We start from the raw sequence: 14542 nt of genomic DNA on the forward strand, positions 1-14542 counted from the left end.
TAGTACTATTTGTACTTTTACAACAACTGGAGGCAGGTACGACAAATAGGGATGAACTTGTCTGGGCATTTCTTGATGGAAAGGTGGTGTGTTTGATGAACACAAGAACCCAGGGAGATCCAAATGTCAGCTTACTCTATTAGTGACTCCGCCGCCTTATGGTGAACGGAACTGAATTGAACTCAGTCATTACTGGAAAGTTTGAAAAATCAGCTCCTGACAACAGTTTCACTTGTCAATTTGAAATATGATGATTATTGAGGGCGCAAATCACCATTAATACGATATTTGGCGATATTACAGTCTGGTACGATTCGATTCAAGGGCATTTGATCGATTTGATAGCATATATAGACGTTTAAAGTGCATGTGACACGAAAAAGCATGTTTATTTCATAATACAGGCGCTATTTTATGCTGCTGAATGATATGGACCCCTTGGATGTGTGTGGTAGCGATGGCTATATTTTAGAGATGACGATCGATCGGGTCCGATCACGTCATTTTCATACTATCGGAATCTAATTGTATTTAACGTTACAGACATAATATGTTACACTCATCCAGAGTCTTTAGTTTAGGCTTAAGGTAGGGTTATCAAATTCATCCCTATAACGGCGGCGATTAATTTTTTAAAAAATGTGTCACGTTAAAATATTTAACGCAATTAATGCATGCGCTGCACGACCTTCTCACTCATTGTCGCGCTCAATCTGAATGACGCCGTTTTACCTATATAGAGAGATAAAAGGAAGCGCAAAATGAGTAGAGTGAATTTTGGCAGTCATTGGAGCCTTTTTTTAATTGGCTAAAGCCTTGCAATCCCTCTATCTATGATTAGAAATATCATGGGAAGCAATGTGGGGAAGCAAGGTGGCAATTGATCTTTGTCTTAACACCTTATGTTACTGCCCAACGTAGAGAAGATATATCAATTGGTAGCACTACACACAGTCATGGTTCCACTTCCCATCATGCATTTGGGATGGCCACAGTATCATTTACTGAAAGCTCAACAAATACACTAGATGGCAATATTTAGTCACAATTTACAAAGTCACAAGTCTTTCTATCCGTTGATCCCTCTCACAGAAAGAATGTTAATAATCTAATTGCCATCTTGAGGATTTATTGTCATAACAAACAAATACAGTACTTATGTACTGTATGTTGAATGTATATATTCGTCCGAGTTTTATTCATTTTTTTTTCTTAATGCATTGCCAAAATGTATATGATCGGGAAAAATTATCGGGAATGATTGGAATTGAATCGGGAGCAAAAAAAGCAATCGGATCGGGAAATATCGGGATCGGCAGATACTCAAACTAAAACGATCGGGAGCAAAAAAAAAACATGATCGGAACAACCCTACTATATTTATTTAGTTTTTTGAGTCCCGCGCATGAAAATGGAGGAGGGCGCTGTGACATGTACGGGTGAAGGCGTCCTCTTCACTAAACAGCGGTACTGTTGTGTATAAGGACTAAGGATTCAGCTGATTTTGCGGATTAATATGTTTATTTTTCGCATCACACCAGCCAATGGGCTGCAGAAAAATCTTACTTTATGAGGGAGAGGCGTGTGCGCCTTTTTGGAGTTTCAAAAGGTTCCCATTCACCGTGGATATTGGCCAAAACAAGCCCTAGTACTGTGGGACCATTGGACTTACGAGGAAGTGAGTAAACATCTTGTTTTGTATTATGTCAAATACGAATACAGCGATTACAAAGTAAACACTACAAACTTTCTTTAGATAAAGGACTACTTATGTTTGATCATTGATAAGCATATAAAAAGCTCTTCTCATGCACATTAGCTGCACGTTAGCTGCACAACAACTGCAGCCGCCCTCCTCCGGGGACCGAACTGTAAATTGCTCTCAGCCGGGCGGTTTGCCGATCCGCAAAGACAGTCGACAACCCAGTCGTCATGTCAAATAATCCGGGCTAGTTATGTGTGATTTTCTGCTTCGAAGACTTTGAAACATCACTTGATTCGGGTTAGCATGTAAGCTAGCTGTCGCGCCTCTTGGTTTGTTTACATTCTCCGAAGCCGGGGAAGGGAAATGACATATGTCCGATTTAGGTGTCATAAAATATCATTCGGGAGGTGCAACAGTAAAGGTGAAGTCGACATTTTTGACCATTATGGAGTAATTTTGCCATGTTGTCCTGAATAAGTGCATTTTTATTATTTCATATTCCATTTAGCATAAGACTGTTATTTGTCATGACCATGCCATTTATTTAGCAATTGGGGAAAGTACTTGGATAGAAAGAATATCCTGTAAAAATATTGAAGTAAAGAGACAGAAACAGTGACATTTTGCAGCTCTCTTCGTCGCGTTTTCCTCGTTGTGAATAGTTCCCCCTCGACGGGCTGACTGGTCCTTCTCAAGCCTTTAATTTAGCTATTGGGGAAAAATACTTGGATTAAAAAAAAAAAAAAAATCCTCTAAAAATATTGGAGTAGAGAGACTGAAACAATGACATTTTGCGGCTCTCTTCGTCGCGTTTTCCTCGTTCTGAATAATTCCCCCTCAATGGTTTGAATAGTAAAACCGATGAGCCCAGTTACCCGCTGACGTCATCCACCTGTTGGGCACGCTAAAGCCCTATAACTGTAGGCGTGGCTAACCGGCAGATTAAAAGACTAATTTCTCGTCATCTGTGCTTTGCTAAATTGTTGAATTAGTCGAATCGTCTCAAAATATGATTCTAATTCACATAATAATGCTATTTAAGACTTTTTTTCTCCTGTCGTCATAAGTTAGACGTCCAATCCATTTGAAGCGGGAGGGTGGCAGTTTGTTCATTCGCTGCCATCCCTCCCACTTCAAATGATTGGATGTCGATCGCTGTCAATGCGGGTCAAGGAGGTAAAATAATGATTAATAATCAAAATTATAAACGGCGGAAAACACAGGCAAGATTGAAAAAGCAGTTTCTGCTCTTGCACTCCTCTTTAAAATAAACTGCAGTAATTTAAGCCAAAACAACTGTTGTGTTTGATAGAAAAATATGTCTATATGCTGCTATAGCAGATTCATGGCGCATTAAGCCCCCAAACTATTTTTAATTTGCCCGTTTACCCTGAAAACCCCCGTTTACAGACATCGCGCAACCACTTTTGCTTCAACCCAGACATAAAACGAAAGTAATTAATAATACTTATTATTCAAAATGTCTCTCATTTTTAGCTTAAAATCATTAATTGATGTCTAATATTTCGTTTAAAACCAGAAAAAATGACTTTAAAAAATTATTCACTCGCATATTTTAAACAAAAAAAAAATGGTGTCTGTAAAAAGTCATGAATTTTTACCTCATAACGATCTCTTAATTGAATTTTTTTTTTAATTAAGGTAATTTTTATATTTTCCTTACCATACATGCATTATGAAACATGAGAAAATCAATGGGAGAAATTAGCCGCTACTGCATTGGCATCATAGTTCCCAATATTTACGTAAAATAAATGCTAACTGCACATTTTTTTTCATTTAACCAAGAATCGAGACTGTTTTACGTCCATATCTATAAAGAATTCAGGGATTTAGGCATTTATTCACAAGCATATTCAGCGGAAAAGCTCTATTTACATAAGGCGGCCGCTAGCTACGTTCACCAACAGACTGGCCTTGTACTTTAACATATTTACATAAAATAAATGCTAACTCCATGTTTTTTTTTTGTTTTTGTTTTTTTTTATTGCTTTTAACCAAGAATCGAGACTCTTTTACATCCACGTCTATAAAAATTCAGGGATTTAAGCATTTATTCACCAAAATTTTCAACTATAAAAGCTCGTTGTCTGTGATTCCATCCGGTCAGTTTTGACGACCTCACCAACAATGCAGGCCCCCTATTTATCGGCCCCGTGTCCCGTCAATACATTATGAAGTCTATGAACAGTCAACCTCTGCTGACACCTGCTGTCAACACCGTTGTCGTCAAACATGCCTCCTAGCGTGCATTGCAGCGCTATAGATGTAAATAACAATCAAAATTCATGTTTTGTGCTAATTATTTCTTCAGTCAATGTTCTAGTTGTTTCATGACTTGCTAGTTATGGAATTTGGTAACACTTTATTTGACAGAGGCGACATGACATGACACTGCCATGAACATTAATGAATGCTTATGACCTTTTGAATGGATGTAAATGATCCGAGCTGGACATAAATGGAGTTAGTGACATAATTTGCCGGATTACGCTGAGTGACTTCTGTCATAAGCATTCATTACTGCCCGTGATAATGTCATGTCATAATTATGACGATCTTATGGCAGTCTTGATGCCGCTGTCAAATAAAGTTTTACCTATTAACTAAAGATGCACCGATACCGATACTAGTATCGGCAGCGGGCGCCGATCCGGCCCGAAATGGTGGTATCGGTATCGGCGAGTACCAACAAAGACGGCGCCGATACCATTTACCGGTCCATTATTATAACATTTGACCACAGCATTTTTCTCGGGGGATACATAAAAGGGTTTAATGATTGCAAACAAAAAATAACCCACGATCGCGGGACAGTAGAAATAACAAAAGGAGTCCGTGACAGCAGGTCGACGGACAAACTAAGACGATAGGCAGCGGTTACAAATGAGAGCAGCACACTAACAGAAAAACCCAATGCAGGGGCATAACAAGCAAATGTAGCGAGATTATTGTGCCAGATGTCAAATAGCGATCAGCAAGGCAAATATCTCGGCAGCCTTCCCTGAGATCACCCGTGCTTAAATGCTGCGTTGATGAGCCTGCATTGGATTCAAGTGCCACGCCCCCACGCCCAGCAACAAAACACAATCTAACCAGCAGGAGAATGTGACAATAATTTCATGAAAGTTGCACTGCTTGGACTTTGAGAGGTTTAAAAAAGTTTATTCAGTTCATTGAGAGTTTATTATTATGAATTTATTTTTACTTTCTTACTGTTGGGCCAGTATTATACATGTTTTATTCATTCATTCATTCATTTTCCATGCCGCTTTTTTCCTCACGAGGGTCGCGGAGTTGCTGGAGCCTATCCCAGCTAACTACGGGCAGTAGGCAGGGGACACCCTGAACTGGTTGCCAGCCAATCGCAGGGCTACATGTTTTATTAATTTCACAAATTTAGCACTATTTTGGCCCTTGAGAGCGGAAGGTTTATTCAACTATTGTCTACTAGGGTTTAGTGTACTTTTTCCTATTTTGCAAAGGTAAGCAACAGCCTGACAAAGCCTTGATAGCAATGATTTCACATCCAATGATGTAGCTCTTTGGGAAAAAAAAAAAAAATTAAGAAAAAAAAAATATATATATATATATATATAATCGGGGTGGTATCGGTATGATATCGGTATCGGCCGATACTGCACAGCCAGGTATCGGTATCGGTATTGGGGCCAAAAAATGGTTTCGGTGCAACACTACTATTAACCCAAATAAATCAACAAAAAGGCCACACTGGACTATAAGCCGCAGGATTCAAAATGAGCAGGAAAAGTAGCGGCTTAAAGTCCGAAAATGACGGTACATATATATATTAACGCATGCGCGAAACGACCCACTCACGTATTGCCGCAAACAGCCTACAATGGCGCCGTTCACTTATATACAGAGCTAAGAGGCAGCGTCAAGTGAGTGGAGTAGATACAAGCATTCATTGAGGCTGTGCTGTTAATTGGCAAAAGCTTTGACATCTCTCACACAACTATAATTATTGTGGGAAACCACGTAGGGAAGAATAACAGGAGTTAAACTTTTTCTTAACGCCCTATAATGCACTCAACGCAGAGAAGATATAGCCTTTGCAGCCACCACACGCAGCCATGGTTGCTCCACTTCCCATTATGCATTTGGGCATTTAACTTAAATCGCTACAGTATCATTTACTGAAAGCTCAACAAATACACTAGATGGCAATATTTAGTCACAATATACAAACTCACATTTATCCTTTAAGAATTACAATTCTTTCTATCCGTGAATCCCTTTCACAGAAAGTGTTAATAATGTTAATGCCATCTTGTGGATTTATTGTTATAATAAACAAATACACTACTTATGTGCAGCATGTTGAATGTATATGTCTGTCTTATCTTTCCATTCCAACAATAATATACAGAAAAATATGGCATATTTTAGAGATGCTTTGAATTGCGATTAATTACGATTAATTAATGGTACAACGAAACGAAACGAAAATATTTTGTCGACGAACAATTTTTTCATGACGATGGCGTAACGATGACGAACTCTTTGAAATTGTTCTTGCTGTAAAATGTTTGCGAATCACTGGTGTAGATCGTTACTTAACCGACGGTTGCTTAACCTAGTGGACATGTCAATCAAAACAAAACACATTAAAAAGTCTCATGACCAAAACTGAACAGGAACTCAGCAAATGGAGGAAAATTCCAGGACTTGGCATTGAGAAAACATCAAATGAGCACCAATCAGCTAGCAGATGAGCCACAGTAAAATGTTGCTTTTTGCCATCGAATGCGTCTGAAGAAAGTTTGATGATCATTTCAAGGTTTGCATACAAAACACTAAGTGCCCTATTTCTGTGAAGCCCCTTCAAATAAAAGCTATCCAAAAAAAAAAGAAGAAGAAAACGTCCTTTCAACCCTTCCGTTTTGCACTCAACCGCATGTCTTTTGGGGGCCAAAACTGACAAAAGATGAAGAATCTTTCTTCACATTGATGCGAGACCAGGGGAGAACTCACACCATCCTACGCGACAATAGACATCGGGCCCCGCGAGCCCCAAATGCGGGTTATTAAAAGTGAAGTGTGGTCAAGTGGTCACTTGTCTGTGTGTGAAACATTTAAGAGTGGGTTGGGGGGGGGGAAAAACAGGCGTGGTTGGTCTGCGCGTCACTTCAAAGGATGCCCGCGGGCGCTCCTGAATAATAAACCACGTCATGACTAACACTTGACACGAGGCAAGGAGATGCCTTAGATAATTTATGTAAAAATATGATTGCGTGTGTTTATTAGCGCATTTCTGCGCATAGTGGCCTATCAGACGCCGCGCCCCAATTAGCGGCTGGATGCATTATCATCTAAATAGCACCTCCAGCAGGAAAAAAATGGCTTGTGTAATTACCTCAGTTGTTAACCGAGACAGCAACACCTACCGAGGCGTGTAAGTGATCTAGCAGTGTGCATGTTGTACATGTTACCATGTGTAGTGTTAACTCATTGGCTGCCATTGACGGCGATAGAGGTCCAATCCCATAAGCGGATTTTAGGGGGGGGGGGGCGGGCCCCGCTCCTGGTGGCCGAAAAGTGTCATTGCATGAAATTGACTTTCCTATAAATATATACAGTATATATACTGCATATATATATATATATATATATATATATATATATATATATATATATATATATATATATATATATATATATATATATATATATATATTAGGGCTGTCAAACGATTAAAATTTTTAATCAAGTTAATTACAGCTTAAAAATTAATTAATCGTAATTAATCGCAATTCAAACCATCTATAAAATATGCCATATTTTTCTGTAAATTATATATATATTCTGTAAAATAAATTGTTGGGATGGAAAGATAAGACACAAGATGGATATATACATTCAACATACGGTACATAAGGACTGTAGTGGGCATTTCACTCTACTGTCATTTAAATCTGTCTATGCTGTCCTCACTCCGAAGCGTCTACTTTTTCCAAAGCTAGACAGCTAGTGAACGACGCCTTAATAATTAGACTTCTTCCTTTTTTATCTGATTTATTAATAAAATGGCCTCAAACCATTGTCCTCTTTAGACCGTCGTAAAACTACAAAAAAAAGTACACAAGCATTGCATTAGCAACAACGTTAGCTTAGCACGCTATACAGGTTCACTAAACATAAACAAAAGCGCTCATACAAAAAAATATAACATTTCGCTTACTAACATAATATGTGCATTCTTTACAACAACCATACTTACGGACAAATCTTGTCCAAGGATCATATAAGCACAACATTACAACGTAGGCGTCAGCCCGAGATGTCGTGCAGCCATATTGAACTGGCAAGAAAACAATAAACCATGTCGCAAAGTGACCACAAGAGTTCGCTATTAGGCAGCACAAAAAGCCTTGCTGTAAAACTTACCAAAAGGCAGAATACTGTCTGAGCGGGACATGTGCGTTAATTGCGTCAAATATTTTAACGTGATTAATTAAAAAAATTAATTACTGCCCGCGATAATTTTATATATATATATATATATATATATATATATATATACACACACACACCGTATGTTTTGGACTATAAGTCGCAGTTTTTTTCATAGTTTGGCTGGGAGTGCGACTTATACTCTGGAGCGACTTAACACATTATTATATCATTTCACATGTTATTATGGTGTTTTGGAGTGACACTGACGGTTTGGTAGTAAACTTGTTAGCATGTTGTTTATGCTGTAGTTATCTGATTAACTCTTAATAGCTATGTTACTTTAACATATGGGCCACGTTCACATTTCTTTGCTCACGCATCATGTAACATTATCATACAGTACACTTATTCAGAATGTTGTTCTCTATTGTATTTTTTATTTTAAATTGCCTTTCAAGATGACATATCTGTTCAATGTGCTGGATTCTATCAAATTTCCCCCAAAAATGCGACTTATACTCCGGTGCGACTTATATATGTTTTTTTCCTTTTCATTGTACATTTTTGGGCTGGTGCGACTTATACTCAGGTGCGACTTATAGTCTGAAAAATACGGTATATAAAACTTGTAAAGCAAGAAAAATGCAACAAAAATGAATGACATGAACAAAAATATATATTTTTATAATGGGTCAAAATTATTTTTCGACAGATCGTGTGACTAGCACCTTAGACGGTCATTTTCTTTGCATATAATCTACCCTCCCCCCCCCCAAAAATAGGTGAGGGCAATTTTTTTTTTTTTTTTAATGATTTTTTTCTTTGATTGAAAATATTTTTTGGTTTGATTGAAGCAACTTTTGTTGGGGATTTTTCAATGAAAAATTAAGTTTTCAAATGCAAATGTTTTCAATCTCAAATATTTTTTTCGCATTCAAAAACATTTTCAATGATTGAATTTTTTTTTTTTTCATTGAAGTGGTTTTTCTTTTTGAAAATATATATTTTTAAAGCACTTTATTTTTTGATTAAATAATAAAGAAAGAATGTCCTAGCCAAAATGTGGCCCAAACACGAATCAACATTACTTCAATCAAAAAAGTTACTTCAATCAAAGAAAAAACGTGACTCCAATCCAAAAAAAAAAAAAATCAAAGAAAAATAGCTTTTACATGCATTTTTTTGAGTTTCAAAATTATTTTTGCATTGAAACACTTTTTTTTTTTTTTTTTTTTAAATATATATTTTGATTGAAGCAACTTTTCTTTTTTTTTTTAATTTTTTTTATTGAAGCAACTTTTTTTGGGATTGAATAATAAAGACACAAATCTACCTCCGTATGGCTCCACTCAGGGGATACAATTTTTGACTGGGGTAACTACATTGGCACGACCCTGGCAGGCGTACCATATTCAATGGATGACGATCTTGGCGAAGAGTAATGCTTAAGCAGCCTGATTTAGAATTCCTCTCAAGAATGATTGGAAACAAAAAACTCATCGTCAACTTATTATTATAAATATTCTTGTAAGTTAATTTTATTGCTGACACTGCGTTTCGGGGTCATCAACATGTTGTGCCCCCCTGCCCTAAAAGTCAAACTCCGCCTATGTCCAATCCGACTTGTAATTCGCACCGAGACATACAAAAGTGTCAATATTAAAAAACGTTAAAAGTTAGTTGACGCTTGAAACCGCAGTGTCCAGTTACCAACCAAAACAGCAGCACCCACCAAAGCATTTAAATTAGGGCTGTCAAAGGATTAAAATTTTTAATCGAGTTAATCACAGCTTAGAAATTAATTAATCGTAATTAATTGCAATTCAAACCATCTCCAAAATATGCCATATTTTTCTGTTGGAATGGAAAGATAAGACACAAGACGGATATATACATTCAATATACTGTACATAAGTATTGTATTTGTTTATTATAACAATAAATCCACCAGATGGCATTAACATTATTTACATTCTTTCTGTTAAAAGGATCCACGGATAGAAAGACTTATACTTCTTAAAATACAAATGTTAGTACACGTTATAGTAATTTTATATTAAAACCCCTCTTAATATTTTCGTTTCAATATAATTTGTAAAATTTTCAATCAAAGAATAAACTAGTAGCTCGTCATTGTTAACGTCGCCGAGCGGCAACGTCACATTGGCTCCCTGCCGTTCTTCCACTCTGTCTTTAACTACGTAAGGTAGTGATTGAAATACACCACAAGGTGTCAATGGCGAGTTTTAAATTACTTAGAAATCAAGCCAATGAGTGCGTTTTGCAGTAGTTCCCTGTTTACTGGTCCATACATTGTACACGGTCATTTGAGTGCTGGCTTCACAACATACGAGACCTCTGATAGTTTGTATATTGTGACTAAATATTGCCATCCAGTGTATTTGTTGAGCTAAACAAAATGTTTGAATAGAGTTTGACCAAAGTCCGAGTAAGTTTTATGTGTATTTTGCATAGCTAATTTGATTGGGAATGAACTTCTTTTTTTTTTTTTTTTTTGAGAGATAGGAATATTATTTTTGTTGTGCTTTCACTAAACGATACTTATGTTTGTTGTGAAGGAGTTGCCGAAGCTGCCAATAACGCCTGTGTCCACTCGCCTTTCTCTGCCTCTTCGCTCTCAATGTGCAAAAAACGGCGTCATTGTAATCTGTTTGAGGCAATGCATGAGCGGGTCATTCCGCGCATGCGTTAAATACGTCAAATATTTTAACGTGATTAATTTTAAAAATTAATTCCCGCCCGTTAACGGGATAAATTTGACAGCACTAATTTAAATATGTATAAAACTGGTGAAGAGTTGTGTGTGTTAATTAAACACTTTCATGAATAGTAGGTCACCCTGAAAAAAGCAAAATTTCTTATTAATCGTTGTGATATTTTCTGAGGTTGGAGTATACATGAGTACGTATGTTTCCAAACAAATTTTTGTGAGAAATGAGTGCTGTTTTCAGTCATTATCTAGGCAACTGCAGGCAAGTGTTTGTGATGTTTATGAGTAAGCTGTACATTCCAGCTGGTGTTTTTTTTTTGTCAATTAACAAGTTAAGTAAATTAAGTTTACTGACTTATATCTTCCATAATCTTTGGAAAGCAACATAACATAACATAACATAACATACTGTAAGATAACATAAGATAACCTAACATGACATAATATGAGATAACGTAACATAACAACATAAGATAACATAAGATAACATAACATAAGATAACAAAACATAAAATAAGAACATAAGATAACATAAGATAACATCACATAACACAAGATAACATAACATAAGATAACATAAAACAACATAACATAAGATAACTTAACATAAAATAACATAAGGTAAGGTAAGGTAAGGTAACATTTGTTAATAAGCAAAATAAGTTTTAAAAATCAAATATACTGTATAATCTAGTAAAATCTGGCAGGTGTGGTTGCTAGATTTGTTCCATTAAGAAAAAGTGAACCCATAAAAGGTTTTACTCTGAAACTAACAACAAACTTCTGTAAATACAACACGATCTTAACTTGTATAACAACAAACGACACCAAAACAAATCTGTATATGATGTCACTATTCTCTCTTTTTCGGCCTCATCTCTCTTAATCTAGAGTTTGAAGCCACACTACTACGGTGGCAGTCAAGCATGCTGACTGCTGAGACAGTAGCCCAGTTTAGCTCGAGGCGTCAGCACACTCTTTCGGTGCTCAGATTTTCCTCACCTTCTACATAACCTGGCACCAAACGGTCTTCAATAGCTCAGTAGTAAGCACGCACGACTGCCAAAATGATAGTGTGTACTCTTCCAGTGCCATTGATGCTAATAGCCGTCCAATCATGTGGCTCTTTTCATCATTCCTAAATGAGTTTATCACTAGTAGACATCCAATCCATTTAAATTTGGGAGTGCTAGCAGCGAATGAACATACTATTACCATCTATTACCAGTCTATTACCATCAATGGCAAGCAATTAGTTAAAATTCTTAATAATTTTTTTTTTAATCATAAAATAGTTCAGTTTTTGTGTTTCCTGAAAAATCCCATAAAATTGATTTAGTTAACTATTGTAGGAGGGTGTCAATATTATTTATTAATTTATGGTTACCAAAGCACTACACTGTTTCTACATGTTTTAAACCATTTTCCCGCTATTTTAACAATAAAATCTGGAAACCACAACCACCAGTATTTTATCATTTTAACAGTGTAGCATACAGTGTGTCTCATCATTATAACATCACATTTTAGGTTTTTTTTTTTAAAAAAACTAAGTCCATTTTTAACAAGCCTGAGTTTATAACAATGCAGTACTTCGTTGAAACACGAAAATGCAACAGCACCCTTGCCTCGAAAATGGTTTGTTCCACTTGGTCCCTATCACCTGATAGCACCTTGAAACCTCTAATTCTAGTAACATAATGTTCGCACTATAAGGCGCACCTGACTATAAGGCCACCCACATAATTTAACACAAAAACGACATTTGTTCAAAGATAAGCCGCACTGAAATATAAGCCACAGCCGTCCTCACTGTATTATGGGACATTTACATCAAAATATATTAACCGGTAACACTTTATTTGACAGCGGCATCATACAAATGTCATAAGACCAAATGAACCACCATGAAGCTTTGAACAATTTGGCTGCAAAGCTTCATTGCTTCAAGAAGCTTCATTTAGCCATCACTGCTCCCTTGGGGGAGACAGTCAACCTCTGCTGCCACTTGCTGTCAACACTGTTGTCATCCAACATGCCTCCTAGCATGCATTGCAGCACTACAGATGAAAATAACAATCAAAATTCATGTTCTGTTCTAATTATTTCTTCAGTTACTGTTCCAGTTGTTTCATCAATTGCTAGTTATGGTATTTGGTAACACTTTATTTGACAGTGGCGCCATAAGACTGTCATTAGACGATAATACTTATGACATGACACTGTCAGGAGCATTAATGAATGCTTATAACAGATGTCATTTAGTGTTATCCGGCAAATTATCTCACTTTTTAATGGATGTAAAAGATCCAAGCTGGACATAAATGGAGTTAGTGACATAATTTGCTGGATGACACTTATTGACATCTGTCATAAGCATTCAGTAATGCCTATAATAGTGTCATGTCACAATTATGCCGCTGTCAAATAAAGTGTTACCTATTAACCCAAATAACTCAACAAATAAGCCGCACTATAAACCGCAGGATTCAAAATGAAGGGAAAAAAAGCTGCTTATAGTCCAAAAATTACAGTAGATAACAAATGTTGGAACCACTGCGATTAGAGTTACAGTAGATTCAGACAATTTCGTTTGTCCATCTCTATGTACCCTCACCACTTATTTACCCAATTTGGAGTCTTGGCACATTTTGTAAGAGTTCACTGCTCAGTATTTAAGATCCATAAATGCATTTTTTAAACTCCAGTTGCTCTTGACGCACAAACAAAGGCCTCCACCCTTTCTGCAGTTGAGTAAACTCCGCCAAGCCTTCATGATGAACATTTTTTTTGTGTTTTAAGAACTGCAACAAATATTCTGTGCACATTTCAACCCGTCTGGAGGCACTCTAATATGCTCACTCGCTTCCCTCCGGGATGGACGCCATCACACCTTGTGACTGGAGGTGTCATTTGCATATCATATCGGTTTAAATCACTTCACAGCACCGACAAAAAGAAGCTTCATCAGTAGCGCCTATCAGTGCAACCTCGGGGCACAGGCAATAAACCACACCATCGCAGTAGACATTTTCCATGAAATAAAGCAGCGACTCACCTATGTGAGAAAAACTAATTTTTTTTCTGACCTTGCAGAAGTGCTGGATGCGAGAAGACATCACAAGTCAATGAACATCAGCCGCTCTCCATCACAAGAGTTGATTGACAGCTAGGAGGAGAATTCCATTTACCTTGCGGAGGACACATCCAGCCTCCCTACTCAAGGGGAGAAGACCGGCATCTCCGCTTCGGAAGGAGAAGAAGAGAATTAAATCAGGTGTCCCGCACACATTCGCTTGGCTTCCGGTAACATGTGGCTGGCCTTGGCAGCCCTATCGATGCCCTTCAAGAAGGGAGGAAGAAAAAGAGCTTCGCCGCGCCAGGGAGGAGTGAGCATCGCTCGGGGGAAGGCAGCCTCACCTCCTCCGAAAAAAAAAAAAAAAAAATGGGATGAGCAAGATAGAAACGGATGAAGAGAGATAGCGCGAGAGAGAGAGGATGGAGGCTGCTTTTTTTGAGCAGCCCCTGCGAACGACTGCAGCCAGATGTTCCTATAATTCCCCTCTCTCGTCCTTGCTCTCTCTCCTAATCCAGATTGCCTGCGAGGTTGCAGCCGTCATACATCCGCGCACACACAGCGCACACACATACATCATCTCGTTCGC

The 14542-nt window shown here is 37.5% G+C and overlaps 1 protein-coding gene across 2 annotated transcripts in view; it reads right to left on the reverse strand.

The window, feature by feature from the left end:
- The window catches only part of lrfn5b (leucine rich repeat and fibronectin type III domain containing 5b), a 71622-nt gene extending 57080 nt beyond the window's left edge, over nucleotides 1–14542 (reverse strand). Inside the window, exon 1 of one of the 2 annotated variants that reach the window (XM_057822764.1) lies at nucleotides 14069–14542. The gene's annotated coding sequence lies outside the window, so the exon portion shown is untranslated. Of the gene's footprint in view, nucleotides 1–13966 lie in introns of both variants that reach the window. The other variant, XM_057822765.1, reaches the window with a different exon arrangement.

This window comes from Corythoichthys intestinalis, chromosome 19 (assembly GCF_030265065.1).
Source record: "Corythoichthys intestinalis isolate RoL2023-P3 chromosome 19, ASM3026506v1, whole genome shotgun sequence".
In the NCBI taxonomy this organism is placed as follows: domain Eukaryota; kingdom Metazoa; phylum Chordata; class Actinopteri; order Syngnathiformes; family Syngnathidae; genus Corythoichthys; species Corythoichthys intestinalis.